This window comes from Lissotriton vulgaris, unplaced genomic scaffold (assembly GCF_964263255.1).
Source record: "Lissotriton vulgaris unplaced genomic scaffold, aLisVul1.2 SCAFFOLD_1018, whole genome shotgun sequence".
NCBI lineage: Eukaryota > Metazoa > Chordata > Amphibia > Caudata > Salamandridae > Lissotriton > Lissotriton vulgaris.
In genome coordinates, this window is record NW_028246283.1 from 177,599 (window position 1) to 201,099 (window position 23,501).

Here is a 23,501-nt window from a genome sequence, read left to right on the forward strand (position 1 = left end):
CATTTAAAGTTCAGGTAGGAAGTCAAAAACACCCATTATAGACCTCCTGCCTGACTCAGCTCCCGACACTGTTATTCTGTCAGGAGTACCTGAGTTGCCACAGGCAAAGTTTGAAAACCACAGGGAACTGAAGAATAGTCATTTTTTGGCTTAGCAGTTTTAGACCTCTCCCTGCTCATATCAACGGGGAGATTTTACTAGTAAGGAGGGTTAGCTGGTTGGGTAGTAGACGTAAGGACAGGGAAGGGGATTGTGTGATTGTAAACTTCAGAGACCCTAGAGCTGTAACGTGCATCTGTGAAGGGTGGGAGAGTTACAGAGAGGGTGGGATAAATTCGCATAGCCTTTGTTATTTTTATCCTAGATTAAATATGGTCCTGTCCCCGTTTAAAATGAAAATGCCAGATTTCCACCAGAGACCTTTGAATCCGGTATTTAGGGTTGAGCCTCAGCATCATAGGTATAAACAGTTTAATACTCGATTTAGCCACCCAATCTCCACATTTAACAGTTTTACCCCGCTATCGAATCTAGGGGAAATTGACTGACTTGAGGAAGAGAGGGCCCTGATACAATCTCAGCAATCTGGTTGTCTTCCATCTGTCTCTGGGGGGGTTGATGACATCCCTGTACTGCAGAAGTCAGACCCGCCCCCCCCCCTCTCCCTACCCCATGTTTATCACCTATCTCAAGTTTAAAAAGCCCAGTCTCTGTTCATTGAAAGGATGAGTCCCGTAGTTTGGTCGTTCCTATGACGAAGGCCTCATCCTGGAATATAGCTGGTCTGGAATACAAGCTTGTAATACCTGACTGGGCTAGCTTTATTGATAAAACAGATATCTGGTCATTTCAGGAATCCTGGGCTTTATCCCCGCTTTTTCTAACGGGCTTCCTGAATTTCTCTAGACCAGCGGTGAAGGGCGCAAGAGGTAGACCAGTGGGAGGCCTAGCAATCTGGGTCCGCCAACGTGAGGGTGTGACATCGGTAGAGATCCCGATTGATAGTTTGGATATGATGGCTATTCGGGTTAGCTCTACAAGGGGCTTGGATGTTATCTTTATCAACATTTATATGAGGGGTCTTCCAGGTGGGAAATGTTCCCCGGTTGCTCACTTACTGGAGAGCTTTTTAAGCACCCTACCGAAGAATGTAAACAGGGTGGTGATTGGGGATTTTAATACCTGCTTCGAGCCCCTAGGTGTAGAGGATGGCAGGCTCTCTGAGGCTGAGGATTCTCTGTGGGGTATCCCCGGGATGGAATTACAACCCATTAAGAAATGGACACAAGCTGCCCTGTTTATGAAGGGGTTATCACTGAATAAGGGTATGTGAACAGTAAATGGTAGATTGAAGTCAGATAGACTAGGGGCTGTGACATATGGCAATGGAAGATCTGGGTCCCGTATAGACTACATTATGGTAAATCTAGAGATGTGGTCTGGCCTGTTAGACATGGAGGTCATAAGTAGAGCTGAAAGTGACCACAACCCTTTAGTCCTCTCTATAAAAGACAATAGCTTTTCTGAGTCTATCCTGGCTGAAACTCCTATGGTTCAGGCTACTTTAGCCAATAATGAAAGAAGGGTAAGATGGCCGAAAATAGCCTCAAATGAAGGTGCTATGTCTCGGATTAGGAGCATGCTTACGGCCACATTGGACAAAATCCACTGTTTTGGGCAGCAGCATGAGCTTATAGTTAACATTCCTACCTTACATAGTGACCTCTTTACAAATCTTAAATTAATATTTGTTAAGAGTTTTCCGCCTAATAACAGAAGCAAAGAGCTGAGACCTTGTTCATGGTTTGACAATGTATGTAGGCATGCTCAAAGAGCCCCGCACATAGCCATAAAATCTAGAGCCCAGGATACCATTCGAAGTTGTAGGGCCACAAACAAGGCTGCCCAAAACTCAGCTAAAAAAAACTGGGACGAGGAACGTTGGAGGGAACTGCTTGAGGCCTGTCAGGGGCATAATATGATTAAATTCTGGCACTGTCTCAAATGGGACAATCGCCCCAAAGATGCAGTCCCCTCAAATTTTGTGGAGCCAAAGGAATGGGTCTTGTATTATGGCAATCAATTTAAAGCTAAGCCTAATACCAGTGCCATACTACCTACCATTACTAGTGATGAAGCCCTGGTATTTACCCCGAGTGAAGTAAGGGCGGTCCTAAAGGCTATACCGAGTGGTAAAGCACCGGGTCCTGACTCTATTCCGGCTGACATCTTTAAACAGGATCATGATCTTTGGTTCCCTTACCTGACATTATTAGCAAATGCCCTTGCGAAAGGAGCAGGGGTACCCGATTCATTGTTGGGAGCTGAGATCCTTCCAATTTATAAGAAAGGCGACCGCTCCGCTCCGGCTAATTATCGACCAATTCGCCTTATCGATGCGGTTCAAAAAATTGTGGCACGCCTTCTCTTGAGCCGAATTCAGTGTTGGATGTCGGATTTTGATATTTTATCGCCATTACAGGCAGGCTTTCGCCCGCATATGGGGACGCTTGAACAGGTATTTAGGTTTATGCTCTTATATTGGAAAGTGGTACTATTGGGGGGGGCTACTTTTTGCGGCCTTCGTTGATCTCAGGTCTGCTTTCGAACTAGTACCCAGGTCTAGGCTGTAGGAAGTCGTACTGGAGTTGGGCATGCCAAGAGAGCAGGTGGCATTACTTATGAACCTGCACGCGAATACCTATGCCAAAGTGAGATGGAGCAAGCCAGGAGAGGTGACAGATAGATTTGCGGTCGCTAAAGGGGTTAGACAGGGTTGCGTATTAGCACCCACCCTGTTCTCCCTGTTTATTAATGGGGTGACAAATTATTTTTCTAATTTCCCGACAGATGCGCCCTCCCTTGCTGGCAAGAAAGTACCCGTGCTCATGTTCGCTGACGACACGCTCATAATTTCTAAAACGAGGCAGGGCTTACAGCTAGCTTTGTCCCGTTTTGAGCTTTTTTGCACGAACATGAGCTGGAGGTGAACGTTGGAAAGACCAAATTTATGGTCCTTCGGGGCCCAAGAGCTGTTAAATCCAAGGTTAAAATGAGTGGGATTATCTTGGACCAAACAGAGGTCTTTACATACTTGGGTGTCACCCTGAGCGAAAACCTAAGCTGGAAACCCCAGTTAGACCTGTTGTGCCTTAAACATGCCCAGCTTGGGGGGGCTTTACTGAAGGAGCATTCTAACTCACTTACTAAACCCCTGGCCCCACTAATTAAAATTTATGGCTCAAAAATGTTACCTTCCATCTTATACGGAGCTGAACTGTGGGGTTTTAGCGACTTATCTAGACTGAAGGTGGCACAGAACAAATTCCTCAGACTAGCTATAGGTCTACCCCAATCTTCTCCCTGCCTCCCCTTATTGTTTGACCTAGGATGTAACCCGATAGAGGAAGTGGTACGGTATAGACCACTGGCGTTCTGGCGGCACTTGTGGACTACACCGGAACTGTCCATGTATGCCGAGGCCAAATTGGAGATAAAGGGATTACAGGGGGCTTTTAGGGTTCCTTGGTTATCCGCTCTTAGATCGTCATTGCTGGCTATAGGATTGGAGGCTCTGTGGGTAGATCCAGCCAGCGCAAATTTCCCACCCAAGAAAATCTTCAAAGAAATGTATTGGAGAAGGATCAAGGAGAAGAGATTATCTACTGTGTGGGGGTCCTCTATGACCTCGGCCTTTCTAGTTAACAAGGAAGTTCCGAGCTATGAAGATTACTGGGACATTATAACTAAACCACTCGATCGAAAATTGTATCACCAGCTGAGAGTGGGCTCACTCCCCCTACGTGGGTTAACACACTCTTGAAATCCCGAAAGTAGTGATAAATGTCCCTTTTTAGGTCGGTGCCTGCATTGCAGGGTGTGGCCCTGCTGCAGGCAAAGACCTATTGTGAACAGGGGGATTTCAGTACTGCGTGAAACCACGCCCCCTTTTTCCATTGGCAGGCCTCACGAAATGGAGGCCTGCCATTGGAACTTCCGTGTGTTTTGTGGATTTGTCCACTTTCGATCCCGCCTCCTGTAGACTGGGTGACCTGCTTTACGGCACCCTGACAAAATTTCCTTGTATATTGTCATGGCAACCGTCAAGCAGGCCACCGTGTCCGGAGGAGCCCCGCTAGGATTGGCCCAGTGCCGCCTACGTCACTGGAGGCAAGGGGGTGTCGCCAGGCAAATAGGAAGCTTGTTTTATGCGTGTCATGGAGTCTCTGCCCCTCTCAAAGTGTGCACGGAGGCTCTCTCCTGCCTTTTAGTCAATTTCTGCTCGCTCTCACCTCCTCGCATGCTTTTTTTCGGGCTGTGTTAGCTTATATGTACTTTCAGACAGGTACTAACGATCAAAGAGCGGCAGCTCCTCGCAAGGTGCGCCTGTAGGCGTTGACGTGTCACCTGCCAGATATGGGTAGTGTCACAGGGCGACCCTTGGATTACGGCCCGTCAAACGGTCAGGTGGCGGCAGGGTGCTCCTCGTAGGCCCTGCCCTGTCATTAGCAGCTCGCACCAGTGAACAGCTTTTATTGTAGGTTTATTGTTGGCGCAGTGCATGACGGGAACGCCTCCCTACCAACATGGCGTCCGTCTGACATTTGGAGAAGCCACCAGAGTCTGCCTGGGCTGGTTTGAGTCACAGACAGTGGCAGTCGTTGCTGTCAAAGCTGCAGAGGAGGACCACACTTCACTGCTGCCTTTCTCCATTCAGCAGAGGTGCGGGAGAGGCTGGGACAAGACGAGCGGCGCCGGGGCTGCGGGATTCCCTTCCTCCTAGCCCGGGTTCTATTCCGCCTCCCTCGGGGCTGCCGCTTGCTGGCCAAGGGAGAAGGGTCAGCCAGCCGATCGTTCTTTCACGCAAGGTGTTAGATGTGGCTACTTGTGTTGCCGTGTGGGCCTGGACAGCCACCGCCCGCAGCAATGGGCTCGGCTGCCGCTGACTCTGCTCAGTGGCTGTCTGTGAAGGAGGAGACCATATTGCTGCTTATCCGGGTCACCGATCTAGCCGAGCTCCCCAGCGAGATCGGGGTGTCCGAGTCTGGCGACACAGAGCTGGAGGTGAGTCTATGCCCGGGCAGGGGGCCATCCCCTCCCTGCTGATACAGGTCCACTGTGTGTACAAGAGGGCGGGGTGAATGCATGGCTCATACCTGGGAAGTAATGTGGTCTGACGCAGAGTACATGGCCTTTGTACACAAATGGTGCTTTGGCGATGGAGAGCCTGACCCCAGACCTGGGTTATGTGCGCATTTATGGGGGTAGGAGAGCCTTATTCTACACCTGAAGATAGAAATGGCTCACACCTTCGCTATCTGGCAGCCAGGGTATTTATGAAGCACATGTAATGACTTCCTACGCACCATGCTCACTCCAGTGGATGGCATAAACTTCGTCACGTACCCATTCATTATTCCCTGGTGGCTGCCGAACTATCTCCACTAAGGAGGGTTTTAAAAACATCTGTCCCACTCAGCCTTTTTACATATCCCTTCAAGTGCAGGCCTTGTTTTGTGTCTTTAAGCGCATCGGATCGGTGGTGCAAGCTGTTTAATCAGCATGCATCCTTACAGCGGTTCCACAGTGTTTTTTGTTTTGTCCACTGAATAGCATAAAGAAAATGTTATAGCTAGTCAGTTAAATTATGTTTGTAACATAAAATTATACTTGCAACATAATCTGCATATTTAGCGGGTGAGAACATTGGTGATAAAAAAAATGACTAGAAGATCCTGTGTTTCTGTTAAGTTTCTCAGACTAGCAGATTCACTGCCCCTCAATACAGATTTCATGGCTCACGCCCTCGTATTTCTTTTACCAACAACGGGCGTGCCCATGTTTTAAAACTATTATTAAACTCTGAGAATTAACTTTATAATTGCACTGTTGGCTAACTAACCTTGCTCGCTAATCTTATAATCTCTTCTGAAATGGTAGACTCTCTCCTAGCGCATATATTAGGATATTTTACATAAAAGTACAAAATAGCGCATGGTGACTCCGGAAAGGGCTGGGCTCTCTTTTAAAGTGGATTAGGAGAACATAGAGGCGCTCAAAAATAACGAAAGCATGGCTCCTCTTTGTAATTTGTGGGAGCTGCTAAGAGTGCTAAAAGTAATCCTAACAAGCATTGGCATAGCCAATAGGTCTCGCCTTTGAGACCTTCTAAGTGTTTAGTTATCCAGCACACAATATCCTTGGTGCAACAACATCAACTGTTGCCTGGGTAAACACTTATAAGGTCCCAAAGGCTAGACCTATTGGCTATGCCAATGCTTTTTTAAATTAAGGTTGCAATCTTATTCGCCACGATGTTCTGTGCTAAAGCATAAGTTTGATCTTGAACATCCTCCGTACTTTATAAAACTTGATCAAATTCAGGTAATAAAGGTTAGGTGGAGGCTTGATTTCATACAGTGTGCTGATATAGTGAGACCAACTGTCAGCCGTCACGTTATTTTCTTTTAATCGCGCAGTGATGTTTTCATTATTTAGCAGATTTATTATAATCAAAAAAGCTTTCAAATATTTCGTTCGACAGGCAAGAAATCACTCCAGCTGTAGTGATTCCTCATATTCCTTTTTAGCCTGCCAGATGGATCGTTTGTATGACCCTAAAACGTTTTTGATCTCTTCCAAGGAGTCAGTTTCTGGACAATTTAGTAGCCATCTGATCTTATTTAGGGCTCTTTTTAAGTTTTTACGATCCTTTGTGAGCCATGGTATTGTTTGTACATAACTTACTAGACTTAGTACTCTAATCGGAGATCTGGATAAGAGCTGAAAGAGAGTTGTTTCATAAAATGTTCCCAGTCTTCTATTGAATCAAATCCTGACAATATTTGGATGTGGAGTGATTTTCCACACCGGGTATTTCCCTGCTGGGTCAGACGACCATTTGATTTGTTTCCAGTTTTAATGTTGGCCTTGCAACCCAATCGTCTTCAGTGGCTTGGGAGATTTTATTTGATGGTCTAGAAGCAGCTGCTGTGGCATATGGTCTCTTTCGCACCGTACTTAAATAACAAAAGATTTTGAATGAGTTAGCAAATGACTATGACTTGTATAATGAGTTTAGTGTCAATATATCAACAAGCATTTGCAATGCAATATGTCTCGCTTTTCCAGGAGTTTGAGCTATTGGCATTGTAAATGACAATGCCTTCAAGTCCAAAATTGTCATGAGTGGTCGTCCTCTTGATGTGGTAAAGTCATTCACCTACCTGGGGATTCATATAGCGGACAACAATAGGTGGTGTCATCACATTGATATAGCAACTCTACGTCATAAACAATTAGCTGGTGTTATCAATCTGGAACATAGGAAGTCTTTGACTGAACCAGTTAAACCAGCTCTGATGATTTATGAAGCCAAGGCAGTCGGGTCTGCGCTATATGGGGCAGAGATGTGGGGGTATGAAAATCTGAATGCGCTTCAAATATCTGAGAATACATTTTTGAGGTCAATTACTGGTACCCCGAATAGCACTCCTTTACTGCCCTTGAGATACGATCTCGGTAGGAAGCAAATTGTGGACTTAGCCAGACTACGGCCAATTCTATACTGGCGTAGGCTCTGGACTACTCCTGAGCTTTCCCACTATGCAGAAGGTTTTACTGACGTTATCAAAGCAGACTGTTTTCATAAGATTACCTGGTTTAAATCGCTAAAATTGATGTTTGAGCTCGGGCTAAGCGAGTTGTGGGTTGACCCATCAGGAGCTTTATTTCCGTCCAAGTCAATCTTAAAGAATATGTTTTGGGAATATGTTGCTAATGCCAGTTTGCGTAATTCTAATAATGGGTCCATGGCTGTTAGTTTTCTGGAGGTCAAATTGTTTCCTGTATTTGAAATGTTTTGGGATTTTATATCTAAACCCTTAGACCGGAAACTTCTATTCCAAATGAGAGCTGGTTCACTCCCCCTAAGAATACTAACAGCAAAATGGGGCTCTGGAGGGTCCACTATCTGCTCTGCTTGTGGCTTAGGAAGAGAATCTCTAGGTCACTTTTTGTTCTCCTGCAAAGCTTACAGTGACCCTAGACGAGTCTGGCTGGCACCTATGTGCAGGAACCTTGGTACCACATGTAGTAGAGTTGCGTTGCGTATTTTATGTTCAACCTCCCTTACATGGATTATAATTGCCACTGCAAAATTCCTTGGTTGGGCTTGGATAATCAGGCAGAGACTGCTAGTTATGTAACTAATCTCTGCCGATACTAGGCAGAGACTGCTAGTGAATTGACTATTCTTTGCCTATGTACTGCATCAGTGTCTCCGTGAAACGTATATTAATGTTTTTCACTTATTGGTCATCTAAAAATAAGTTTTTAATAACGAACTTTTACACCCTCTTACTTGCTTATTAATATTGTGGTTTATCTTTGTATAATTGTTTTTATGGATTTGTAAGTGCTTTGTAATTTCTGACTACTTGTATATTTAATCGTTTTTTAATATGTCTGTATGTCTTGCTTTTATGAGTAATTACTCGAATTAAGCACTTTTTGAATTGAATTGACAATGCCTTTTAGTTATGTTTTGTTTTTTAAAAACATAAACAAAAGGCATTGTCATTTCCAATGCCAATAGCTTAAACTTGCATAAATGCGAGACCTATTGCATTGCAAATGCTTGTGTATAAAGGAAGTAGAAACTATTGACCATTTCTTATTTTGTTGTCCAATGTACTCACTACCCAGACGAGTCTGGTTAAGACCTGTATGTTGTTCATTGGGCACTAGATCTGCAAGTACTGCATGTAGGATATTGAAATCGGATACTTCCCCCTATATTGTCATTGGTGTGTCAAAGTTCGCTAGCTGGGCCTGCTCTTTATGATCACGGAATCTGCTTCCCTGAGCCATATTTCAAGTAATGTTCGTGGGTTAAATGATATTTTAACACTTTCCTTTTAAAGAGTTGTTCTCTTTACTATGGAACCAGTCATGTGTCTTTCGGTAATACTGTTTTATCCCAGGTTTTAGTGTGTACAGTATTTATGGCTTTTTTAACCCCTTCCATGCTCATGACAAGGTCAACTCGTCATGGGTTTTACCTGCCCTGTGCTTATGACGAGTTGACCTTGTCATGATTCTCTAGAATTCAAGTATTTTCAACGCAGGAGGGGAAAACCCCCTAGCAGTCAAGGTGTTAATAATTAGGAAATGTATTTTATGCTTGATGTATATTTGTCTTTTATGATACAAATCGAAATAAAGACCTCTTGACTGACTGCCTTTCAGACACCCTCACAGACCAACAGCAAGCTGACTGCAGGCAAGTCCTAAGTCAGTATGCTGAGCTCCTCACCAGGACCCCTGGTCAGACTAGCTGGTGTACCCATGAGGTGTACACTGATGACAGCCTACCTGTCTTTTTTGGTTTTTTTTACATTTTTTTGTTTATTTTTTTTTTTATAAGATTTTTATTTGCATCTCATGGGACAAGTACATAATCATTAACTCAGAAAAAACATAATAAATTCACTTATTCCATCAAAGGAGAAAGCAAAGCATCCATAATCAATTTTTCAGAAAAAAACCAAAACAAAAACCAAAAAAAAAAAACGTTTCTCTAAGAAGAGGGCATAACAATAACAAAAGACATGAAGAGAAACAAAGAAAAAAGGAAAGTTTCATGACATTATCAATCCCCAAATCCTTTCCAAACAGCCTACCTGTCAAAAACAAAATTTACAGGCAGTCTAATTTTAGAGTGAGCATCCAAGCTGAAGTAAGAAAGATGCTGAATTGGGTGTCATTGAACCCTCAGAGAGCCCCCGGGCCAGCCCATTTGTCTTAGTCCCCAAACCTCACTCCAAGGGTGAAAAGAAAGAAATGAGGTTTTGTGCGAACTACAGGGGCCTCAGTGCTATGATAAAAACTGTTGCACACCCAATACCTACAGCAGATGAATTAATTGACAGGTATGGGGCAACCAAATATCTGAGTACCTTTGAACTTGCATCTGGTCTTCAGGGAAAGGTTAGTTTCATCCTCTTTTGTTTGGTGGGGAGGGAGATGTATAAAAGTACCTCCTTTTGCATGGTTAGCCCCCCCCTTTTTTGCCTGGTTTTTGATGTGGTTTCAGTTATAGTGCACATGGTCCCTGCCATCCAGGTCCCCTGTGCTAGTGCTTCTTCCCTAAAAACCTATCCATAATTGGCACTTTTGCCCCCTGTAAGTCCCTAGTACGTGGTACCTTGGGCACCTAGGGCCTGGGAGCTGAAGAGGGTCATCTGGACCATCCTCACTGGGACCATGCCACTGTCCTTGCAGTTTGCATGTCCCTATGAGGTGAAAAATGACCAAATCAACATGGCACCCGGCCTGGATGCCATACCAGCTAGCACGGTCTGAAGGTTTAGTTAAGTCACTCCTCTAGCAGGCCTAACTGCCCTAAGGCACTATACCACAGGTGAGGGCATATCTGCATGAGCAGATATGCCCCTACAATATTAGAGTCCATTCCTTAATGTTGTAAGTGCCAGTGACACCATGGAGAGTACATGGGCTGGGAACTAGACAACTTGAGTTCCAAAGCACCAGGATGGCTTCACTGAACACAGGAGTGTTTGGCCTACCAACACTGGTGTGGTCTCTGACCTGCTGTAGACAGCCAGCAACCACCAGATATGTTTATGGACCCCGGGTGGAGACCCCCTCTTTTCTCGGACCAAAAACAATGCACACCTCCTCTCCCAGGATGTGCCAGCGCTCGAAGGGGGAAGTTTCAAAGGCCTGCCGCTTTGTGATGCGACCCCCCTCAGCTGCTAGCAGCAGATGGCAGCCCCTGATTTACACCCCTTCTTTGGGCAGGAAAACCAGCGGGAAAACGTAGGAGAATAGGTATGCCCACCTCTGAAACCTCCACCCCTAAGGTGGGGAAGCAAGGTGAAGCACATCTTTCAGGCTCCAGCATCTTGAAGATGAAGGAACTCCTCCAACCAGGGCTAGGTCTATGCTCCCTCCTTCAAGGGGGTGGCATAATAGAGGGTGTTGTCACCCTAGGTAAAGGGCAAATTGGCCCTACCTGCTACTTGCCTAAAACGTCCTTAAATTTAGTATTTAGATTGCTCCCCAGACCTAGAAACTAGATCTGCTACGATCTAAGGAGAAGGAAGATGACCCTACAGAGGAGACTGAAGACTATGACTGCATTGGCCCCAGCCCTACCGGCCTGTCCCCAGCTTCTGCAAACCTGCAACCTTTCTTGCAGCCAGCAACCTCTGAAACCCTTGGAGGACTGCTGCCTTAAAAAAAAGACTCAAATCTCCTGTGGACAGCGGACCTGTCCAAAAAAGAACTACTACAAAGGCTCCAGATCCGGCTGGAACCGCAATCCCTGCCCACTCAGCACCCGACGCCCAAGACCCGAGTCTGAGTGGCTCATCTGTGCAGTGAAGTCTTCCCAGCGATCCTGACCTTGTGTCCAGCGTTGGCTGACGTCTCCTGATCTCCACGGCGGCACCTTCAGTGCGGATCTAGAGGCTCGCCCTGACCGTGACTGGCTACAGTGAGAAGACTCTGACATCAAAAGGTACCCCTGCACCAGAACTCCCCTGGGCCTTGGACAGCTAAACTGACAGTGTCCCTATGACGCGCTACATCTCTTCTTAGCACTGCTGGCGTTGGTCTCCTTCCTGCAACCTCAGATGCCACTCCATGCAGCCTTTGCTGGAAGAAGAATCTCTATTGAAAAACTTTGGATGCCCATCCCTGAAATTGCACCCTGCGCATGGCCGCTCATATGCCGCTGGTGGTGTATGTTTGGTGCTGCTTTGCGCCCCGCCTCTGTGCTGGTCCTAATCCCCCAAAGCTTTGCCCCTATAACCAATTAACTTACCTACCAGGACACCCCTCCAGGCACCCACGCCCATTCTCCATTGAAACGAATTGGGCCAAATTCCAACTTTTACCTCTGCACCTGGCCACCCCTGTGCGCTGATGGTGTAACTTTACTACTCACCTAGCCCTTTCCCCTTGCTTACCTTTTGTTCCTGAAGACTGGAATTGTAAGTGTGTTACCTCTTTAAACAAGATTTTGTTTTCCCCATAGGATAACATTGACCTCTTCTGTTCTGATTTTTCAAAGTGAGAAGTATTTTTATTTAAAAACGTATGTACCTTACTGCGAAGATCTTGGTCTTAAAATAAAATACAAGCAAAGTTTATTTTTCTTCAATTGGTGTGGAACTCCTAATTGAGTTGTGTGTGCATTATAGGTCAATATTGTGCAATAAATGTCAACCTCTGTGTTAGGCCTAAGGATGCTTGCCCACACTACCACTAATAGACCACCTTGGGTTTTACATTGAGCCCTGTACACTTTGGGAACCTATGGACTCTCTGCACGGAATACCCACCTAATGGTGATACCATATACAGAGCCAGCTTTCTACAGGATGCATCAGTTGTAATGGTCAACCTTGGAGATAGTAAGTGGAAGTGTCTCCCTGGCCTTTTGTATAGCTTTAGTTGACCTTTTGGGTTTTCCAGTACTTATTGCTGATGCTAAACAGCATTGGCAAAAACAAAAAATAGATGGCACCAGCACAATGATGTATGTTTCACAACACTGAGGTGGCATTTTTAATATCTTTTAATTTACCATTCCAAGATGGCAGATGCCCATACTGTAGCTGAAATTTAGCAAATATCAAAGGGTTGTGAAATGGCATATAGAGGAAGGAGCAGTCCAGTACCAATTTGCAGCTGCAGAGTCTTCCAAGAATGGCAGATAAGTCAGTCAGTCAGTCAAAGATATTTATTCGGAATAAAACATCCATAAAAGTACATAACAAAGTACAATGACCAAAGATACAAGAAAAGAATAAACGACAAAAAATTTAATTTATCTAGCTTCTATAACAATGCATGTAAATATTAAAAGAAGACAGTATATATAATTAAAATTTTCTTTTTTGGATTATTTAAAAATAGCGACAACTATGGAATATAGGACAAAAACAAGGATAAAATCAGAACATATTTAAGTGCAAATTACAGATGTGCGAATTGGCAAACGATTCAAAGTGCAAAGTGCGATGTGGAAATTTTTATCATTCAATGTGCAAAGTAGCTCGTGAGTGGACTGCAGCTTTAAGGAAGCAACTCACTCTAAATATTATTTCGTCTGATCCCAACATTAATAAATTTCTCAACGCTATCTTGAAATCTAACAGATCATTTTTCCGACAGTATGGCATTAAATAATGGACAGTAAACAATTTATAAAAATCACAAAAGAACATAAAATGCATGAGACTTTGTTTCATGGTCGGGTTGCATGGACAACCTAAGGTTTCCAGATGTTTATTATAACCCAAGGGGAAGTTTAGCAGATTTACAATGCTCCCGTCCCGAAAGCGGAACAGTAAACTCCTGTTCCATCTACCGCGATTTAAACGTAGATATTTCTGGGGCGGGGCAGGGTAACTAGCAGGGGGCTCCAGATGGTCCATATACTTTACGACTGTACACTTTGCGAAATCTTTCCCTTCCCGCTCTTCTCTGTAGAGGTTGTACAGAGCCCTTTGAACCAGGATCTTATGTGAACGCTCTATAAGATTAGGAGATGTAAACAGATGTCCTTGCCCTACACTTATTAGACATTCATTTACGGCTTTCAACCATGGTATACAATGTGCCCTGTCACATTTTAAACAGTCTGAGATTATATCACGTGTCAATGTGGCTGCAGGGTTCGTCCATATCTTTAGCCAAAAAAGGGGCGGCCTTGATCTAACAAAGTCCTCTATATAAGGGATATTTAATTCACTGTGGCATATATAGTTTGAGGCACAGATAACTCCACCCAACACCTTCCGACAGAATCTATTTTCTTCTGTCTGGATATGGAGGCAATTTGTATGTCCCCATACCTCTGCGCCATAGGTGCCTGTAGGGATGCATTGGGTTTGATAGATCTTTAATAATGGCATGATCACATCAGCATGATTAGGTTGGCGCAGAGAAATTATTGAATTAATCGCTTTACCTAATTTATTTCTCGCATAGGAAACATGTGGTTGCCATGAACCAGTGTTAGAGAACAACAGCCCCAAGTATGGAAAAGTGCAGGTGCTTTTTAAAACATTTTCCCCTGACATAATCTCAATGATTTTATATTTTTTAGGACCGCAGGTCATAATAAGTGATTTTCTAAAATTTGTGGTTAAACCTAAGTCAGCCATAAAACTAACAAAGCCTGAAATTAAAATACGCAGTGCCTTTGGGGTGCGGCCCATTAGGACCGCATCGTCTGCGTAGAGGAGGGTGGGTATGGGAGTGCCATTTACATACGGTACATCTTTTGTTAGGGTACTCGGGGAACTACTCAGCTCATTAATATATAAGATAAAAAGCAGAGGGGCCAGAACACAACCCTGTCTGACCCCCCTGCCGATTAAAATAGCACTGGAAACTTCGCCAGTGTGGTTAATACGTACACGTGCTTTTAGGTCGCTATGGAGGTAAGATAAAAAGTAAACTAAATCATCTAAACCATAGTTAAGTAGGACGGACCATAAACTGGAGCGATTTACAAAATCAAAGGCAGAACTCAAATCCATGAAACCAAAATATAAGGGGGATTTTTTTGCAATGGTATATTTAGCCATTATTAAATTCAGGTTCAGACATTGCTCTACTGTGCCCACATTAGAACGGAAACCTAGCTGGCTCGGGTGTAGAATGGTACTTTCCTCCGCCCAAGTTCTAATTCTTTTAAAAATTACCCTACCTAAGACTTTCAGGGTATTATTGATTAGTGATATTGGGCGGTGACACCCGGGATCCAGCCTGTCGCCTTTTTAAACAAGCATTTACAATGCAATGGTTTTGCCTTTGTTAAAGTTAGAGCTATTGGCATTGCTCTTGACATTATTTTTATTTGTTTTTTTTTTTAACATAAATAAATGGCATTGTCATTTACAATAGCAAATTCAACCACTCATCTAAACACCCAGCCACTGATCCACCCGCTCATCTATCTACGCATGCACTTGCCAATCTCTTCATTCACCCACCCAGCTGCCCACTTGTCCATTCTGGTACCCACTCATCTATCAAAGCAGGCGCCCGCCGACCTCATCATACATCCGCTCCCTCGTCCCTCCCTCGAGCTGCCCACCTACTCATCCATCCACTCATCCTTCCACCTATTCATCCATCCGCTCACACATCCATCCGCCCACTCATCAATCTGCTCATCCTTCCACCCGCTCATCCATCCTCTCACTCATCCGCCTGCTCATCCTTTTACCTACTCATCCACCCACTCATCCTTCCACCTACTCATCCACCCACTCATCCTTCCACCTACTCATCCATCCATCCGCCCACTCATCCTTCCACCCACTCATCCTTCCACCCACTCATCCTTCCACCCACTCATCCTTCCACCCACTCATCCTTCCACCCACTCATCCTTCCACCCACTCATCCTTCCACCCACTCATCCTTTCACCCACTCATCCTTTCACCCACTCATCCATCCGTTCATCCTTCCACCTACTCATCCTTCCACCCACTCATCCAACCGCTACAGTGAACTCTGCGTGACCTACAGGTTATGGGCTTGGATCCCAGCAAGGCCCACTACGTTTTTCTTTCTTCTGAGGACGATATGGTGTGTATCCTCTAGTTTGCTAATAACAACATTACTGTTGAGGCCTACAAAACCCCCACTTAATAATTGTGTTTTGTATAAAGAGGTGATATCAGTATTGTTAGCAAATGCCCCGGAAATATTATCCTGGAGGTTCTTCACAGCTGTTCACTTAACTGTGACACAGCTTTACAAATATTGAACAACAATTGAAACTACAGAAGTCAGATATTCAAAAGAAATGTCCTCCTTAAACCCAGGAGTGAAATCACATGAAAGACAATGCTAGACTAGAACAAAGCATGAGAAGAATTAGTGGTACAGCAACAGAGAAAAACTGAAACGCGCCGGGGTAGATACTGTAGACCGCCACCAAAGAAACATATGCAATGATTTGGACAGTAGAGTAATTAACAAAGGACAGAAATGGAAAAAAAATGTGCTCATTCTACTGGCAGCAGGAGATGGTGAGATGAAGTAAGAACTAGAGGTCATGCAAAATAATAATATTCTGAGCGGATTACTAAAAAACTGAATTACCAAATAAGAACATTATGTTTGAAGCCTGGGAGAGTCCTTTTTCACAATGCACTGAATTCCACATTACAGTGAGCGCTAACCTGACATGCTTACAAATGCAAAGAACATGAAGAGATATACCTTTATCAACGAGGATAAGTGTGGGCCTACAGTATATTTAAATGTACAATTTCTTGCCCTAAAGAATTAAAAGGTCATGTATAAGCACAGGTACAAAATAATGTATGGTGATACAGAAGAAAGATGCTGCCGAGATAGCAAAAGGCTGGAGTATACCTTTTTATTAACTTTAATCAACCGGAAATGGATGAACTCCTACATCTTTTAAGAATTCACATCTAACTGACCAGGAAATAAAAGTTACAGGGTATCATTGTAAAAAAGTTCACATTTAAGACGGTGGTATCATATATCGGACATGGTTACTCTTCCCAATGGGTTTTAAGATTGTTCATTTCAAAGATTAAAATTCCGAGATCTTTTCGTAAAAGCAAGCTGATGTGAACAAATGGTTTGTGAAGCAGGTTTAAGCTTTCCCAAGCTGTGGTAACGTAGCAGTATTCGGTAGGGGTAACACGAGGTGAAAAAAAGTCACTATTTGGACCAAAGGTGCTAATAAATCTACATTTTCACATTTGTTTCAAAATTGCAAAGTTGACAATCCGTGCGATTCCCACAGTGCAGCTGACCTACACTGACACACCACTGTTTACTGCCTTACAGGCTGCATGCTTCTCTTGTATTACCGAGGAAAGCGGCTCGTTCTACCCTGGCCAATGAGACTAAATGAGATTTTAACTTACTTCGTGGATTTAACTCCTTGTATCCTGGGTACACTGATTTATTTATAACTTTTACATATGAAAATCAGCATAGCCTAAATCATATGCCTCTTAAGAATCCTGATTCCCCCTCTAAACAACGGCAATAAATATCATATTACATCCAGTGAATCCGAGTGTGATAGCAGGTGTGGGTATAAATATATATATATATATATATATATATATATATATATATATATACACACACACACATATATATATATATATATACACACACACACATATATATATATATATATACACACACACACATATATATATATATATATATATATATATATATATAACACACACACACACACGTATATATATATATATGTGTGTGTGTGTGTGTGTGTGTGTGTGTGTCTGTGTGTGTGTGTGTGTGTGTACATCTCTAGCTATGTTTATATACTTTCACTGAAAAAAGCCAAAAGTTAACGTGAAATTAGTGGTAGCTTTGGTTATGTCAACAGTGTTAAAATAGAAATTCACTTCAAAGAAACACAGTCAAAGTGAAGTCCGGTTGTGAATTAGAACTAAAAACACCTCTGAAATTCAAAAGTCCATAATTCAAAGCACAGCCACGCAAACTGTAACTCAAACACCAAATACGACGCTGAGGATTTCACCCATCATGCAATAACAAATGTTGTAAACAATCGTCGAGATGACATTTCATATTGCAATAGCCCCTAAACACTATGAAAGAAATGGCTAAGAAGCCAGTATTACCTAATGGTTGGAGTTCGCATTGCTATGTAATTGCATTGTGCTTTTAGGTGTTGTTACTAATTAGCATAAATATTGTGCGCTCATAAGCGCTGCATCTGATTAAACAACGGACAATAGATATGCTGTGCATAGTAGCATCATTATGACCGAGAGACCCATATTTCCCACGATATAGTACAATACATGCATATCTAAGAAGAAGTGTAAACACAGAAGTAAGGGGTGGAGGTTAAGGGATGCGTTGGTTCTCGGATCACTAAAGGCAAACGGGTTGTATAGATTACTACAGAAGAGGTACACGGATTGTATAGTGACTTGGAAGAGACTGCTGTGGTCTTTTACATGCACCACTCTTTCTGTGAGTTGGTCCCACAGGCGGGATAGTATTACGAGCCACGCTTTACATTGCAAGAAATAAATGACATCAGAGCAGCAGAAACTGAGGGGGTGCAGATAGTAGAACACGTGCTTCTCAACCCGGCTCCCTGTCCAGCCTTGCAAAACACAACTGCGTGTGTCAGGTGTACTAGTATAGTGCCGACCGCGAGAGCGCTGGCTTCTAAACGCTGTGAGGGTCTGCTGACGGGAAAGTAAAGCACACGAGAGATGGGCTCTGAATTGAGCAGGGCTCCAGTGTCTCTGGGTGTGCCTTATTTGCCTTGAAAGAAGCCACTTACAGAATAGTAACCATGTGTACGGTTTTAAGAGGGAGCTGGGCGTAAAGGCACAAAAACCAGAGCACATGATGAGCCAGCGCACTTTTAGAAAGGACGGACCTCTCGGCGCACCCAGGCTCAGCAAAATTATACCGGTTTTATTCAGCGAAAGTGAAGCAAAGGACGGCAAACAAATTCGCCGAGGATCACACTGTTCATCAAGCGAGGATGCTGGCTTTAGAACCCATATACCTGGACTACACCTGTCATTTTAGTCATTTAGTCACATGATCGCATCTCACCCGAATTATCAACTCATCAAAACTATGAGGTCATTTTTGTGCTAAGGATCGACCTTTAGAACCCCCGCCAATTTCACCCAGTGAGCTGTGCACGTAAGCGCAAAATTAAATGTAACTTGATTGTGTTTATTAGAATAGATAATACATTCGTTGAAACCAGCGCAGAGGTCTAGAAGTAATGCACACCCATATCTGAATTTGCTAAAACTCTCCCTATGACGGCAAAATGAAGAGCTATCAGCCCACCTCTTCAACAACCAATAACCATTACAAAGCGCATGAAGACCACTTTCTCCCGGGGTTCCCTCCAGGCCACGGGAGCCCCGCGGGCGCCGCCATACTGCTTGCCGTCTTCCTTCTTGTTGCGGGGGGCGGGCACTTCCGGCCGGCCGCGCTAGGATTGGCCGGCCGGCCAGTCACGGGGTTAGGAGAGACGCAGAAGTGCCGGCAATGCCGGACCAGACACGGGGGCGTTCCCGGCGTCCCGTGACGTCGGCAAAAGCCAAAGAATGTCGGGAACGCCCCCGTGTCTGGTCCGGCATTGACGGACAGGCCCCTCGTCCAATGGCAAGGCTCCGTTTACGGAGCCAGCCAATCAATGACGAGGGCCGAACCAAGCCACACTACAGTTCTCATCAGGTTTTCGCCTGCGCCGAAAAGATGCGCAGAGCGCATCTTTGGCGAGGCAAAACCTAAAAATGGGGACTATAGTACTGCTGGACCATGTTTCAGGGATAGATTCATATGTTAGGTTGTTAAAAACATTACACAGCAACGGGGCCCAAAAATTAATTTCACATTTTGGTTGGTCAATAGAAAGGCCGTCAGGGCCAGGAGCTTTATTACTGGCACTTTCTGTGATGGCATCCTCTACCTCAAGCAATGTAATATTCAAAGGAGTTGGAGGGGGAAGGGTTACTGCGGGGTTGCCGGATACAGCATAGATCTTCGAAAAGTGGTCAACCCACACAGGCCCTGTGATGTTACAGTTAATTGGTGTTATATTTGAACCAAGGGATCTTAGGTTCTTTACCTCCCTCCAAAACCCTGGGGTATCTTTTAGTGCAGCCGAACGTACAAGGGATTCCCAGTGATCTTTAACTAATTCATTGGATCTAGTACATAAGGTGGATTTGTACCTTGCTCTCAGGAACCTTACCCGGGGGATATCCCGCGGTTTGGCCATGAGTGCAGCCCTTAAATCCCGGTTTGCCTTTGAGCAAGAGGCATCAAACCATCTTGGGGCTTCCTCAGTTTTCCTAGATGCTGGTTTAGAGATCTCGCTTTTTATTGCGGAGCAAAGTTCACAGAAAGATTTAATCAGGTTGCCCCCGCTACTGTCAATGGCAAGACAGTCCGAGATCAATACAGGATACTTCTTGATCACACTGGCTAAAACACCCCTGTTGTCCACCCCCCTCCAAACAACCCTTAATCTATCCGTCGAGGCTTCCAGGTTTGTTGCCCCAATTTCACTATGTGATGTTTTTCCCCCAAATGATTTCAGGTAAATCACAATTGGGTAGTGATCACTGTATACGTTACACACTACCTCAGCTTTTAGTAAGACATCAGCAAGGGAGGGCGAAACAAATATATATTCGATTGTTGTTGCGCTCCCATGACCGATATAGGTGGGGACCGGGGCAGTGCTTGTACCAGTACCGGCAAACTCCATGGAATTAACGAGTTCTCTGGTTGCAAGGAGATCAGATGGTTCTACACCTCTCTTACAAGGGGGATTTCTTAAATGGATGTGTGCATTGAAATCCCCTCCTAAACAAATGCCATCAAACTTCCCATATTTCCGTCCCTCCACTATTTCATCGATGAAATTAAACAAGTTTAAAAAGTTACAATTAGGGTGGGATGTAAAATCATTGTTTTAGAAATTAATCAGGCAAAGTTTAACCCTTCTTGTGTATATCAGTGCCATAAAACTTGGGTTATTAATTCGTATAACTTCAGTTTTTACCTCTGCAGTTATCTTTACCCAAATCGATAATCCCCCGCTAGGACGGCCTGAAGGAGGGGCCGGTGCGATCCTATTATGACAACTATACCCTTCAAGTAACAAATGGGTTGTACACCAAGTTTCTTGAAACATTAGGACATCATAGTGGTTTACCCAATCTTTCCAGGCTTTGATTTCCATTTTTGCCTTCAGCCCTGCAATGTTCCAGCTTATGATGGACAAGTCCTCGTTGGGCAGTGGACAAACATTCTGGACAGACACCCGGGCAATGGCTGTTGGATTGGCCAATGGAACGCATTTTACATTTGAAGGCAGTGGAAAGTCGGATGGTATCAAAGACACCTCAGACTCTATGCTCTGCAAAAGTTCAGCATCGGGCACCGCTGCAGCTGGATCTTCCTGGGTGGCTGGCAGTCAGTCCAAAGTGCCCTGGTCAGAAAGTGCCGAGAATCTATTCTGTAACGGAAACAAGGGGGGTGGTTGCAACATTCTGTGTGGGGGTCTGTAAAAGTAACTCAGAAGTAAGGGGGTCACCACAGTGGTTGGGCCGTGCCGGGTATAATTCCTATTTAATAAGAATTTTACTGTGCCGGGGTTCCTAAAGTTGATTGTAATACAGTCTCCGTTGATGTTTTTGTACAGAGGTCCAACCCAGGTCACCCGGCGTGTAGAAAGAATTTCTTTGGATATGTCATAGCCGACCCCCTTATGTTTAGTTAGCCAGTCAATGCATTTGTTATGTAACTGGACCCAGGATTCTCCTTGAGTCTCCCTGAGCGGCGGTATACCAGCCAAAACCAAAACGTTAGGGGCAAGCCTCAGGAGGAAGATGTAAAGCGGGACCTTGATGTTTTATTGGCCTGTTATCCTCCGGTTGTCCCCTATGCTGGCCAGGGTTGGAAGATACCTTTTGCTTAGCTATACCTCTGGGGGGGATCACTCTTCTGAGTGTTATTAGTGGGTTTTGTAGTGCTGGGTAGACCGGAAGGTGGTAGAGGAATGGATGGCGGAGTAGAGCCAGAAAGATTTTGCCTTTTATTTACTACCACCGGTGGTAAAGTAGGTATAGAGGGGGTACTGGCGTTTGGTGCCCCTTTGGGCCCTTTAGCTATAGCTGGGTTACAGTTTATGGTTGGACCTCCACTGGATAAGGCGCTAGTAATAGTCTCCAAATCTTTTAACAGGCGTTCGCCTCTAATTTGGTCTAAGCAAACCATACCTTTCCTCTTAGCTTCATCGTTTTTCACGAGGGTTTCCAGTCTATCGAGTCTCTTAAAAATGATATTAAATTGTTTGATCATTTGACCTTCCAGTTGTTTAAAAATTGTATCGGCAATGGTCTCTATGAGATTTCCCTTTGGTTTAGATTGGAGGGTACTTTCATTAGGGAAGTCAGTCTGTGTACAGATAGAATTAGTATCCTCATTTGGTATAACAATACCACAATGTTCCCCCTGCTTGTTGTTTCTTCCCCCTAGTCCACATACTCTGTGGAGTTGGCTGGTCATTACTCCTAGGGGGCTGCTTTCTCGTTTATTGTTGTCTTAGCTGGACCCCTTTTACGTTTTGCTCCGGTAGTCTCGGTATTCATAGTTGTGGGGGGTGGCGCTAGTTGCGGCGCAGGATCAAGATCAGTATCAGTAGCTATGTCATCGGTGTTACCCTCCTGTAGTGATTCAGATAAACTGACCGGAGGGGTAGATCTCACCACAATGACTTCTGGGAGGAGAGGCATAGTATGTTCGGGACTGACTGTGATAGTAGGTTGGCTGATGTTAAGGGAACCCAATGACAACCTCCTCTCAGTCTCTGCAATCTCGTTAAAGGCATTGCCCAATAGGCTCTCAAAGGAGAGGTAAAAAGATGCAGGATCTGCAGTAGCCTGTGTGTCTGTGCTGGTAGGGGTAATAGTAGTGTTACGTTTACCCATGATAAAAACGACAGGCTCACCTTTGGATGAGTTAGATGGGTGGCCCGCCCGACCACTGAGGGCCTCGGCAGCAGCACAGGTGGTCAGAGGCTGCGGCGGGGGGAGGAGACCGGCGATGGCAAGGCAGCGTTCTGGGCAGCAGGCAGCAGTACCAGCAAAGGAGATCGGCTGTGGCGAGGCAACGCCCCGGGCGGCAGCAGCGGTGATCAGGTGAGGGACTCCGTGCAGCTGAAAGGAACACACATGGCAGATAAGGTGCAAGGGGAACAATGAGGAATGCATGCAACTCAATACTGTGTAGGTGGCAGTGGGAGAGCAACAGATGAACTGGAGGGTAGAAACAAATATATTTTTTAAAATGAGCAGGACAGAGAAGTTGGGGAAAAATGGACGAGTGGAACAACTCTGAAACAATGGTGAGGTGGGGACTAATAAGGGAAGCGGCACACGAGAGACTGAGAAAGAAACCCCAATCACTCCCATGAAGTGCTGAAAGAAAAAAAAGTAGTAGTTCTGTGAACTAAAGCTACCTGTAGGCAAGATCTAAATCGCAGGTTAAAAGGTGAATTGGTTCTTGGGACAAAATTCAGAGTTTGCTTACAAAAAGCGTGTCTGGGCTTTTTCGTCAGTGGGTTTTGCACTACCTCGAAGTTGAAGGAGGTTTAGTGAACAGTGTCTCAAGGGTTGGGAAAGCACATTGGCCATCAATAATAGCATTTTTGCTGAAAACTGCCTCAAAGGATTACAAATAATGCAGCCTTAACCATCTGAAACAATGGGGTGTGGTAATACTGCGATACCATTGGCAGGAATCCTGGATTTACGTGTAGAAATGGGTGTAGTAACACATTTCGACATGACCTATGTCTTTCTGTATAGTAATAAAGGGGAATCCTCTTCTGATCCAACATAAATACTGGGAC

General features: G+C 44.5%; 1 protein-coding gene across 1 annotated transcript in view; it reads left to right on the plus strand.

Moving 5' to 3' along the window:
* Positions 1–23,501, plus strand: part of LOC147666006 (laminin subunit beta-1-like) — a gene marked incomplete at its 5' end in the record, with an annotated part of 280,699 nt that overhangs the window by 171,452 nt on the left and 85,746 nt on the right. The window lies entirely within an intron of this gene.